This window comes from Argiope bruennichi, chromosome 6 (assembly GCF_947563725.1).
Source record: "Argiope bruennichi chromosome 6, qqArgBrue1.1, whole genome shotgun sequence".
In the NCBI taxonomy this organism is placed as follows: domain Eukaryota; kingdom Metazoa; phylum Arthropoda; class Arachnida; order Araneae; family Araneidae; genus Argiope; species Argiope bruennichi.
Genome location: NC_079156.1, coordinates 128,425,345 through 128,438,426, shown reverse-complemented (window position 1 = coordinate 128,438,426; position 13,082 = coordinate 128,425,345).

The following is a 13,082-nucleotide window of genomic DNA, read 5'->3' as shown; positions in this document are numbered from 1 at the left end:
AAGGAACTCTTAAAAATCACTATGGAATATATGGTAGCGACAAGCGCATTATGTGCAATATATGTAATAAACAATTCTATAAGAAATAAGATCGCGATAGACATTACAGAATCCACACCTTATGTGAAAAACAATATGTGTGTGATATACGCGGAATAGAATGCATTCAGAAAGTACATCTCGTCAACCATTATCGAACACACACCGGTGACAATCCTTTTGTGCTGGAAGTCTGTAAGACAGGTTTTGCTCAAAAGATTCATCCTAAGGAGCATGTTCGATATCACACTGGAGAAAAACCTTAAAAATGGCCTAGTTGTGGAATGACATTCACGACCAGCAGCAATTGCAATATGCATCACAGGAGAAAGCATGAGTGAAATTAATTTTAAAACTAAGCAAATAATTCTTTTACTCTTATATGGAACTACTTCAAATTCTTTATTGAATAAAAATTTTGAATTGTTGCAATTTGTTTTTTAAATTTCCTTTATGAATTCCACGATTTTGACAAAGCATATACCTAGATATTAAATATCTAAACTATTGTTTTTTAATTGATTATTGACGATGAAAATATGTTTTTGTGTTCAGATAACTTTATATTTAACTAGTTATCGTTTTAATTTTTTTTATGTTTTTCATTGTTTTTAATTCTAATTGGTTAAATACTAATTTGTTTAAACTAAAATAAAAGTTTCAGTTCCCTTCCAATAAAACAATCATTATTCATTATTTGTCTTTATTTAATAAATAAAATATTTCCAAATGTAATGCTGTTCACTTTTAACAGTCTAGCTCTAACAAGTATTTGAGCAAAAATTTAAATACGAACAAAGTAACAGTTTTAAATAATGGTACGTATTACAATATTTTTACTGTACAAAAATATTTATGTTCAGTTAATAATTGAAAAAATTGTGATTTCGAATTTTGATTTGCAACATTGTGATTTTGAATTGGTGTTTGCAGCATTATTTCACTTGATGTTTAATTAAAAAATGTATTTATCCAAATGGAAAAATTAGATAAAAAAAAATTCTGTTTTTGATATTAGTAAAGATTTTCACAAAACATATAATTTTTTATATATTAAAAATCATGTTCTGTAAGAGAAATTTAATTCTTTTTTGTAAATAGAGTAATAAATATTTTTATATTAGAAATCAAATTTCAATGTGTCTGTGATTATTTTTCCCTTAAAGGGAATCTTTATGGTCAGTTTCAGTAAAAGAAAGAAATCAGTAAATTCATTTATATACACAGTATATCCCATAAATTTGTAAATACTTTAAAAATTCATAAAAATTGAAGGACTGGGTATATTTGAATGCGGTTTGCAAAACTATTATTCTCATGAAGGGGGATTTTTTTGATACAGAAAAAAAATCAAAAATTTGTCAATAGAGGGCGCTGCACACAAGCAAATCAGTGGAAATATGCAAATTAAAGTCTTATGAAAGGCAGAGTGAGCGATTGACACATCATTTCTAAAGGTTTGCATAAGGTTTGTATTAAGATGTTGAAACTGGTGGATAAAGCACTATTGGTAAAGTTGTTTTATGTCAGCAACGAATCGGCGGCTGAAGCCTTACGAAAGTTTAGGACCCAGAAAAGATTGAAGAAAGGTTCAGGTACGATCACTCCTGCTGGACTTGTTTCCCTAGATTCCGTTTCGCAGAAACTGGAAGTTTGTGTCATCGGCCACGCAGTGGTGCACCTCGTTTAACAACAGTCCGTACCCCCGATGTCTCTTCGCAAATGGACACGCTAAGGGAACAATCTACAAGTGCAGTCAGTAGCGCACGAGAATTGGCACGAATATCTGGTATACCAAAGACTTCGGTGTACCGTATCCTTCATGGGGTATTGCAATTGTACCCATACAAATTGAAATCGCTACATCAGCTCTTACCAAATGATACAGCTAAGAGATTGGAATTCTCAAATTGGGCTTTGGCGAAAATTGAAGATAATCCGCGATGGCTGCTGAAAATATTGTGGACAGATGAGGCTCATTTTGCTTTGCATGGAGCAGTTAATACCCATAACTGTAGAATATGGGCACATTTGAATCCACATGCTTACACTGAGAAGCCCCTGCATTCACCACGGGTTACTGTTTGGTGTGGTTTCACTGCATCCATTATTGCAGGCCCTTTTTTCTTTGAAATGCCCTGTAAAAAAGCAGGATGGAAGACATGTTCAGTTAATGGAACAAGTTACTTGGAAATGTTACAGAAGGAAGTGATACCGTCCTTATCGGAACACAATGTCCTTGACACAATGACATTCATGCAAAATGGGGCACCTCCTCACATCGACACCGAAGTGAAGGCATTTTTTAGAAGAACTTTTACTTAAGAACGGATAGCGGTCACTTTACACATGAATGGCCCCCACGCTCACCAGATTTAACACCCCTTGATTTTTGGCTTTGCGATTACCTTAAGTCTCGGGTGTACCGCCATAGGCCAACTTAGTTAGTGCAGCTAAAGGAAGCCATTTGACACGAAATCTCATGCATTCATCCGGATATGCTGTATGATGCAATTACCAGTGTTGTCTCCCGCTTCCAAACTGTCATTTGTGGTTATGGCGGACACATAGAACAAGTACTGTAGTACTAGTGTGATACGCATGTAAACAATTAATTGCTTGCATGCAAATAAAAGTATTTTTCCCGTAGAATTGTATGTTTTGCTTGTGCTTAGCGCCCTCTATCGACAAATGTTTGAACTACTTTTTTTTTTTTTTGTATGAAAAAAATTCCCCGCTCATAAGAACAACAGTTTCGCAAACCGCATTAAAATATATTCATTGTTTCACATTTTATGAATTTTTAAAGTATTTACAAATTTATGTGATACCCGGTATTTTCAATGATTTGAGTAATATGTTTTAATAATGGATGAGTGTGTGTGTTGACTCATTCAGGATAGATAGAATTGCTAGGTGTGTTTGTCAATGCATGATAATTCGTATTTGCGTATTTTCAAAGTTGGGAATTTGCAGATATAAATGAGAATTTCGTAATGTTTGTTAGCAGTTTAATTAAAAAAAACCACGAGACATTTTCGCAAAAAAAAAAAGTCCATAATAAATAATTATTTTTACACCATACTAAAATTCGAAGCATAATCATTTCAATGATGAAAGTTTTAAACATGTAATTGCATTTTTCCTTTTTAACAAAGGAAAATACATATTTTAAACTTATTTTACAGCGATATTTTTCATTATTAAAGTGAAACTCTGATCGTTTTAATTGTTTTTATTAAAATTTCATCTTCTATTTTCACATTGCTAATGGTCAAAATTTTATGATATGGCTGAATTTTCACATTTAATAATTCTAATATAAGGTAAATTTTTATTAAAATTTTAGAAGTTTTGTTTTGTACCTATAATTAACAGTTCATTTCGATGCATGAGAGACTAAAAATAATTTAAATGTACACATTTTTAATATTGCCGCTCTTTCTTGTAATATAATCTCATCATGTTTCAAAGAATATTGCTTTGTCTTCATGTGCAGAGGCATTTGATCTTCCATCTTTTTTCCTATGCGCTAATGAATCATCATCTCTTCCAATCCTTTTCCTGGGAATAAATTCATTTTTTTATTTGTATTTAACTTCAAAATCTTTTAAGCATCGCATTTATTCGATCAGCGTCTTAATGATACCATTGTTTTAATAATAAACAAAATACAGGAAGAAAAAAAAAGGCCAATCAGTCTATCTTCACTTGCCCCAGTCTATATGCTTTTCAATCAAGGATTTCAAACCAAGATTCAAATTATGTACCATATTGTAGCTATCCGAATTAGAAAAAGAAATAATAAAGATACCAGATATAGGAGTATTTAGGTATGATTTTACGCGAACTTCATACAATAAAAATGAGTATGAGATGAATTCTTAAAAAAATTGCAACACAGATGTGATTGAAATTTAAGTCTAATTAGTGGATTGCAAAACACGCTAATTAGAAGTATTTGAGGGAGCTGGTATGGAAACATATTAATTTTGAACTCATAAATTAATTTAATTTGCATGTTATAGAAAAAATTCTTTTACCCTAGTATGTAACTGTTTGAAATTCTTTATTGAATTGAAGTAATTGTAATTGTGATAATTTTATTTTTTAAATCTCTTTACAAATTCTAATTTTATTTTAAAAATTTATTTTCGAATTCTATCATTTTGAAGAAGCATATTTTTTTTATTTCAAACTTATAAGCTGTTACTTTGTAATTGAAACATTCTTGACGATGCAAATATGGTTTTCTGTTGAAATGATTTTAAATTTAAGGATAAGTTTTTAAAATTTTGTATGTTTTTCGTATTTTTTAAACTAAAAAGATAAATCATTGTCAGTTGAAACCAAAAATACCGGTTTCAGCTGTGTTCCTATAAAAATATCATGATTATTTATTTTGTATTTAATTCATAAATTAAATATTTACGAATTTATTGATATTTACCTTTAACATTCTATTTCTACTAAGCATTTGAACAAAAAAGTAAATGCCATCTTAGCGCCAGTTTTAAATAATGGTTCGTATTATGACATCGATTAATAATTGTAATTATTCTGATAGTTCTGATTGTAATGTTCTGATGTTTAGTTCAATTTAGCGATATTTTTTAAACTTGATTTTTAATTATTGAATAAGATTTATTACAGTTGAACAAATCTCGCAAAGTAATATATATATATACCGGGTGCGGCATAAATTCGTGCAAACTTCAAAAAATCATAATAAAAAAAGTAATTTTCGAAAAAAATTCCTGTTTGAGGAATATGTTCAGAGAGCCTTTGGATTTCATTATTTTCATTAAAAAAATGTATTTAAAAATGACCGGTGGATGGCGCTCACACGGTCATACCGAGACGTTTCATGCAAATCAGGAAAACAGAGCACAGTAACATTAGAATACATTTTATTTTAAAGCAAAAGATGTTCAACATGACAGCCACCACAAGGTATTAAGCAAGTGAAGTGAGTGACTACGCCTATTACATATGCGTGTAATAATGGCCAACAGAATGACATCTTTCAATTCCATCAAAGTGGCAGGTGAGCCCCGGTAGACACGAGGACTTCAGGTATCTCTACAACCAAAAGTCCGCTGGAGAAACATCTGGCGCTCGTGAGGGCCTCTTACATCCTCTGCTTATAACTCTGTCCTCAGTGAATGCGTCTAGGAGGAACGTCTTAGCGGAACTAGCAACGTGGGGTGGGGCACCAACCTGCTTGAAGGTGACGGAAGATAACGCACGTTTTTGCTGCAAAGCAGGCATAACGTGGTCTCGCAAAACCTTAAAATAGCGTCCTGAAGTGACGGAACAGGTTTTCCAACCAGATACAGGACAACGCTCTTCAAAAAAAGAAAGGGCCCAGAATGAAGGACGCAGTGAAACTGCACCAAACAGTCACATCTGGAGAATGTAGTAGTTTGGTCGTGTACACACGAGGGTTTGATGCTGCCCAGATACGATTATTTTGCGTATTGACGTTACCATGCAATGAAAAGTGGGCTTCATCTGTCCACATGATGTTCAGTAACCATTGTGGATCTCATTCCATTTGTGCGAGCACCCATGTTACAAAGGCTTGTCTTTTCTCGCAATCTACTGGCAACAACTGAAGAAATGCCTCTATTTTGTACGGATGCAGTTTCAAGATTTCGTTCAGAATGCTTCGGATAGACCTTTCCGGAATTCATGTTATTTTACCTGCTTCACGTGCCCTTGAAATCCCCGTTGAAGTCTCGGCTTCCATATTTATCATGACCCTTTGGATAATAGGGACACGGTCAGCGCTGACGGATGGTCTGCCACTTCTTGGACGATCCTCTGATCTTCCCGTTTCCTCAAAACGCCGAACTAAATTCAATATCCCATTCAATGGAATTGGGCTTTTCTTCGCCTCAATTCCTTTAACAGTCCGTAACTATCGCAATGCGTTAGTCGCGGATTCACCGTTCTAATAGACCAGTTTAACAATTAATGCTCGATCCGGTAGCGATAGCTTACTATTGGCTTCGAATGACAGATCCATTACCAGCCTTGTGTTTTATAGCTATACTGATTTGCATAAATAGTCTCGGTAAGACGTGTGGCAGCCATCTATCGGTCATTTTTGAAATATATTTTTAATGGAAATAACAGAATCCAAAGACTGTTTTAACATATTCCCACAAACTGCAATTTTTTTATACATTACATTTTTTTACTATGATTTTTTTGAAGTTTGCACGAATTCATGCCGCACCCTGTATTTGACGAATTTTGCAAGTATTGGCTTCTTTTATATATCGAAGATTGTATTCTGTAAGAGACATTCAATGGAGTTTACGAATATTTTAATAAACATGTTCATATTAGTAACGAGTTTTCAATATCCTTGAGATATTTTTTTCTTTCAAAGAAATTTTTTCATCATTTTCTATGAAAGAAATAAATTCAGCAAATTCAGTGTCAATTTTATTTTCAAGGATTTGTGTAATCTGCTTTAATGATAAAAGATAAATGTCTGTGTTAACATTATAATACAAACATAATTCTTAACTTTGGCAAGTGCTCATTTTCAATGTTGGGAATTTGCAGTTCGGAACGAGGTTTTTTAAACTTGTATGAGCATTTATATTAATTTTAAAAAAGCGAAATTTTGGTATGTTTCCGCTATAATTTAAAAATTCCAAAAATTATATTTACAACATTCTAAAATTCGAAGCATTGTCATTTCAATGATAAAGGTTTTAGAGATTGATCAACTATGTGCCGCTTTTGAATAATAGCACTGATTGCGACATTTCAACCAATTAAATGGACTTACAATTGAATAACAACATTAATAATCGATTTTAATTTGAAATTTGTTTAATCAATAGATTTTAAATTTGATGTTAATAAAAATATTATTATTTGTAAGCATTATATTCAAATGCACCATTATTATATACATTACTATAGACAATATCAAGTATCTGCATTAATTCCAAACATTTCATGGGATTTTTCCATCAGCAAAGATATAATGAAACATTAGTTTTTTTCTATAAATGACAAATTATACAAAATATTCATTTCTTTAAATATTTAAAATTTTCCTTTATAACTGACATTTAATGCACTTTGTGAATGCTTCTGAAAAATAATTTTATATTATGCAAAAGATTCCAATGTACCTTTGATAATTTTTTTCTTCTTTTCAAGAATTTCTGTGGTCATTTTTTATGAAAAAAATTCAGTTGTTTCAATGCCAGTTTTATTTTCATCGATTTCTGTAATCTCTACTAATAATAATGGTTAATTTGTAAACACGGTTAAGGGGAAGTCTGCTGGGAATCGCGTTTGCATACCAGAAACTCATTCTGTCGAAAGAGGAGATGAAGATAGCATTAATAAGCTGAAAGATGAATTTTATAATCGACAAACACACAGCTTATCAGGAGAAATCCCTAACTGGTGTCTGGTCACCAATATTTCCCTTGATTTCAGGAATAATGTATGCTTAGATGTGATGGAAAAGATGTTGAATTTATGGATGAAAGAGGACATTACAGATAATATGCGTATCTCCTATAGAGAAAGAGCAACGATATCTAATAGATTAGACGCATTTAACAAATATACATCTAAGGAAAATAATAGATGGCCAAGCTGGTTGGATAACTTAAAATAATTGCAAAGCCATAGAATTCAGACAGTTTTTACTTTACACAAGACAAGAAATTTGGATTTACAAGAAACTTGGGATTCATCTGAATATATTAATATTTTTTCCTTTCAAGTGTATGTAAGAATGCTCATTGTTGAAACTATGGAAGTATTTCTTAATCACACCAAACAGTTCAGTTTTCTATTTTAATTTGTTTGACGAAATATATGGCATTCAAAATGTATAGTAAAAGGGAAATGGGCTCATACATGTCACATTACGTGATAATGCGTTTTAAGCTTCATAATGTCAGTCTTTTCAAATTTGAAAATTGCATGCAAAAGTTAATAACGAATTCAGAGAAGTCCCTTTAATAATTGTGGAAAATATATCAAGAAATATCTGTTATAACTTTTGCAGCAAATGAAGAAATTAATTGTGATTCTATAGTAAAAATCCATTCGGATTGTTTTGTTCTGAATCGAATTTGAAAAATGATAGATTTTGTAATTTGAAATCACGAGAGATAGTATTAATTTAAAAAATTGAAAAATAATCGCATGGCAATGGTACTATCAATAGCGGTTGTAAATTTTTAAACTGAAGAGAACTTTATATTTTTATTGAAATTATCTTTCTTTGGTATTTGCGTAGTAAGCTAACTTCCATTCTTGAGATGCTTCAGACATTACAGAAAAGTTTGCTCTTTAGGCTATGGGAGAGCAGTTTATAATGCTACTTTTGATGACATTAGATTAATGCAAATCAAAGCAAACATAAATGCGTCTTCTTGTAATATTGAATTTCATGCATTTTACTGCAATTATCGAGTTTGTTTGCTCCTATGACATATTTAACTCGATTAAAACTAAATGAATTGTAGAAAAAAAATTAGAATCTTTAAAAATGAAAATTATGTTTCGAAATTAAAACATCTGCTCGGAAATAAGAACTGCCATCACTGTTTTCATATAACTAAAGGTTCGATGTTACGCAACATTGGTCAGAAGGACATCGTTCCTTTTCTTTTATTTTCAACACCCTGCCTTTAGTTTCTAGATTGTATTCAATTTTGATGTTCTGCTTCCCTTACTGATTCGAATGCATATTGAAAACAATGAAATCCATATTTTAGGAATTCCATGTAAATATTCAATTCATTGAAATGAACTTATGAGCAGTAAATAAACCTAATCATAAATTGTGACACTGCATGCATCATCTTCTCATCTTAGAAATTGGTCAAGGATATTATTACACGGTTTATTTCTTCCGCTCGTCTTCAAATTTTAAAGCAAATATTTCAATTAAAAAAAACTTCTTACTCATTTATTCAAGATCTGTATTTGTTTCTAAAATTTACTTTATGCAAGGATCACCATTTACAAATTTTATGAGCAGTTCTCATTTTTTTTCAATGATAAATGGAATTTTGAAACATGAGTGCTGACCAATGTTAGTGTCTTATTTATCTGTACAGAAGACTCCATTCGAAAATTAGTCTGCATTCAGATGCAATTTGACACGATGAAAGAAAATAAACAGATGATATTAGAAATGTTGAAAAATAACAGGAAAAAACAAGACCTTAAATTACAGACTGGAAATGATAAGAGGTTGAAATTAGCTTCTGAGATTTTAACCCTTTGCATTCGGATATTGACTCTCACTCACCATTCAAAATGGCTCATCATTTTGACGTTTTATTTATTTATTTAATTTTGCTTATTAAAAATACCTGCAGAATAATAAGATGCAAATTAAGTAAACGGGAAAATTCGACTTAAAAAATTATATATACTTATATTTTGGAGCAATAAACAAGTCTTTGTATTAAATGAATAATTACGTATCGAATTATTTTACGAGTACAAAGGGTTAAATGAGCTATGCACCCTGGTGGAAATGCTAAAAGAAAATTATCGGCAAAAAATTGTAAATAAATAAATGAGGAGAAGGAAAAATTATTTATTTTCTTTTCTGAAAGCCGATGGTGATTGTGGGGGCCTAATGGTGCATGGATTTGAAATACATTATTCCATGATTGAAAACAAATTGCGGAAGAAGAAAAAGAAAAATATCAAATTTCTTACAAAAAGGAAGCATTCAATTTGAAACTGAATGGAAGAAAAACATAAAAACAATCAGTATTCAATATTGATCACAAAAGGAATAAATCCTGCTTCATTTTCTCCCATACGAAATTATTTGCTACAAACATGATTCACAAATTTTTATAATGTGCTTTTTTTCTTCTTGTTTTGATGGGAACTTAATGTTAGATATTTGAATGACTCTTTCTCCTCCTACAAGTAGTGAATAAAATTTCCAAAGATTCCAAACCAGGATTTTTCATTATTAGAAACTATGCAGTAGTTTCGTGTACGTATAAACATTTCCTGTTATAGAATCTGATTCTATATTCAATATTAAATTCTCGTTTAAAGTTCCAAGAGGCTGTCATTCGTTTATATTCATTATGCTTGCAATGAATGGCGTCTTCAACTGCACAATACTGTGCGGTTTTTGAAGAGTATTTGAACACAACAGAAGATTATTACTTGTCATTGAGTTTGTGTCTTGATTACTCAATTTGTCACATTATATTTCCTAGCATTTGTGAAACTCAAAAAGGTGTTAATCCATATAAGGTGCGTTTATTTTGAACCCTTGGAACTAGAGTTAAAATGCAATTTACATTATGATTTTATTTTCATGCAATGAATACCGGATATCCTTTTCTTGAAAATATGTTGCATCATCTTTTTTTTTTTCAGAAAAAAAATGGCAATTATATAAGAATATTCACAACCTTATTTATAAGAAATTAAATATTCTTTCAGCAAAAATCTATCTTTAGTACTTCTAATTAATCTCCTGGATCTTTTAATTTCGGACAATGGTCAAAAGACGTGAACTGTTTATCAGCAACAATATTTATGCTAGTGAAATATTTGAAATAGAAACTTCCAAACTGTTCAAGATAAAATAATTGCAAGATTTGTTTCCGGATTTTATTTTACTGATGTTGTATTGCTTCTGAGTTCCATTCGAAAATAATTCTTCAGACACAATCTGATTACTGAAATATAACTTAGAAGTAAATAATCATAAAAATGCATTGAAATTTTTTTTATCAGCAGAAAATAAATAAATAGGAAACCGAATCGCTTCTTTTGGTTTATGGGGTGACGAAATAAACAAAAAAAAATCTTAATTTAATCTCTAAAACATTTTGATAAATAGTTTTTTTAACAGAATCTCATTGAATTTCAAACCATTTCATAGCTATTAGTGCAGTTGAGTGATTGCATTCATAGAAAATAATTTTAATAAAATGTAAGCTTTTATTTAATATACATGTATAATTATATTTTAAAATCTTAACTAACGGGAGGATTCAGATTAAAAAAAAAAATATTCACACATGCACACATCACACATGCACACATTTTTGCTATTAATACCACACATTTTTATTGGGAAACTGAGAAGGTTCTTGAAAAGAAATACATTCATCTCTCGAATTGTCTGACACTTGGCCAAAAGATAGACAGTTAACAAATTAAAGTATTTATTCGAAAATTGTATCTTTTTATCTATATACACATATATACAAATTTGTATCGAAAACTGAAGAATTTAGAAATTTATGATAACACTTTATGATCAATTAACAAGTAGCATTGTGATTCATTGAAAATTTGAAAAAATGGAGGAAATTTTTGATATTAATACCATCTCATCATTTTCAAGCTGTAAATTAAGTTTTTTTTTGATATTAGAAAATGAACTAATTATCGCAATAATTTCATCTAACAGCGTCCTATCTTTCCATACTTTACATTGTTATTTCTCTTTTATGCTATATAATATTTAGCATGCTGAATATTGATTCACTTGTAGATAAGATTGTAGAAAATCAAAATTTCCCGCCATTATGCATTCATGCGCTCCTTTAAATACCGAATTCATTTAATTCAAGAAATTTAAAATTAAAATACATAACAAAGGACAAAATCTGAATAGGCTTGATGTTTAAACTTTCATGCAATAATATCGGACTTTAAACAAAAGCTAGGTCTCTTTTGAAAGGAAGTCCTAATTTAAGATTAAGGTCTAAGAAAAAGGCAAGCACTTGAGTAGACCCTTAATGAGCATTAAAAGTATGCTTGTGAACGCTTTGAAATAGAAAACATCAATCGGTCAAAAATGATAAGATTCAAGAAATAAAAAAAAAATTCGAATTTCATTTTACTGATATTATACTTTCCATTCTAAAACAGTCTTTTATATATAATATAATAACAGAATTACAAGTTACAAGCAAATGACTATGAAAATGCATTCAATTGTATCTTTATTCACTCAAAATAAATACAAACCAAATCTTTTGAAATAATTATGAGAAAAAGGAAAAAGAAAAAAATAAATTGATTTTATTATGAAAATATTATTAAAATATCAATTGACTGAATTTCGTTTAATTTTAAATGTTTTCCTATTTGCGAGTACATTAAGAGGGAAAAATCATAGAAAAGTTTGTGGTAAAAGTTTGTTTAAGGTAAATTTTCCTTTTATAGACAGTATATTTCTATTTTAAAATCTGATTCATGCCTTTTATTTTTTTTTATAATACCTTCTTTCATAGACAGATATATTTTGCCTGACAGGAGTTTTGATTGTTCAAATGAAAGATCAATATACACTCAAAGTAATAACTTCGAATCAATCGTGGAATTCAGGTTAAAAACAATCATCCATTATTCAGGTTCCTATGCTATCTCTGCGAGGGTAATAGGCATTCTAGATCATAATCTTAATTCTTGTTTTAACTCAGTTGCTATCCAGATTAAGATATGAAAGGATAGTAGAAATAAACACATGAAGCGAATTTGGATTTTAAATATTAGACATTGGATATTTGAATTTAGGGCAAAGGGCTCTAGCACGTTATTTAATAAATGAAACATTCAAAATTTATTCATCGTTGAATATACTTTAACTATAACCGTAAGTACCAAATGTAAATCTCATCAAGAACGTTTACGGCATTAGACTGTAGAAGAAAAGAAAATTTACGTTTCTGACCTATTTAAGAACTATTTAAAAAATTTGATAAGTCGGAATTTTATTTTTGTTGGAAATTAATGGCTCGATACTTTTGCCAAATTTGTAGCAGAGTACTGACTTACGGTGAGCATAATCCTTGCGTATTTTATAAGAATGATGACAACGTGTATTCACTGCCAACTACAGGAAATTCGGATGAAGATAATGAAGAAGCCAAAGACAAATGTAAGGAAAATTCGAATGAGAATTCTTTGTATTTAAGTCAGTCTTTCCACCAAAAGGAAAATAAAGAATCTGAGCTGATTAATTTATCGCTGTATCAACATAATGAAGAATT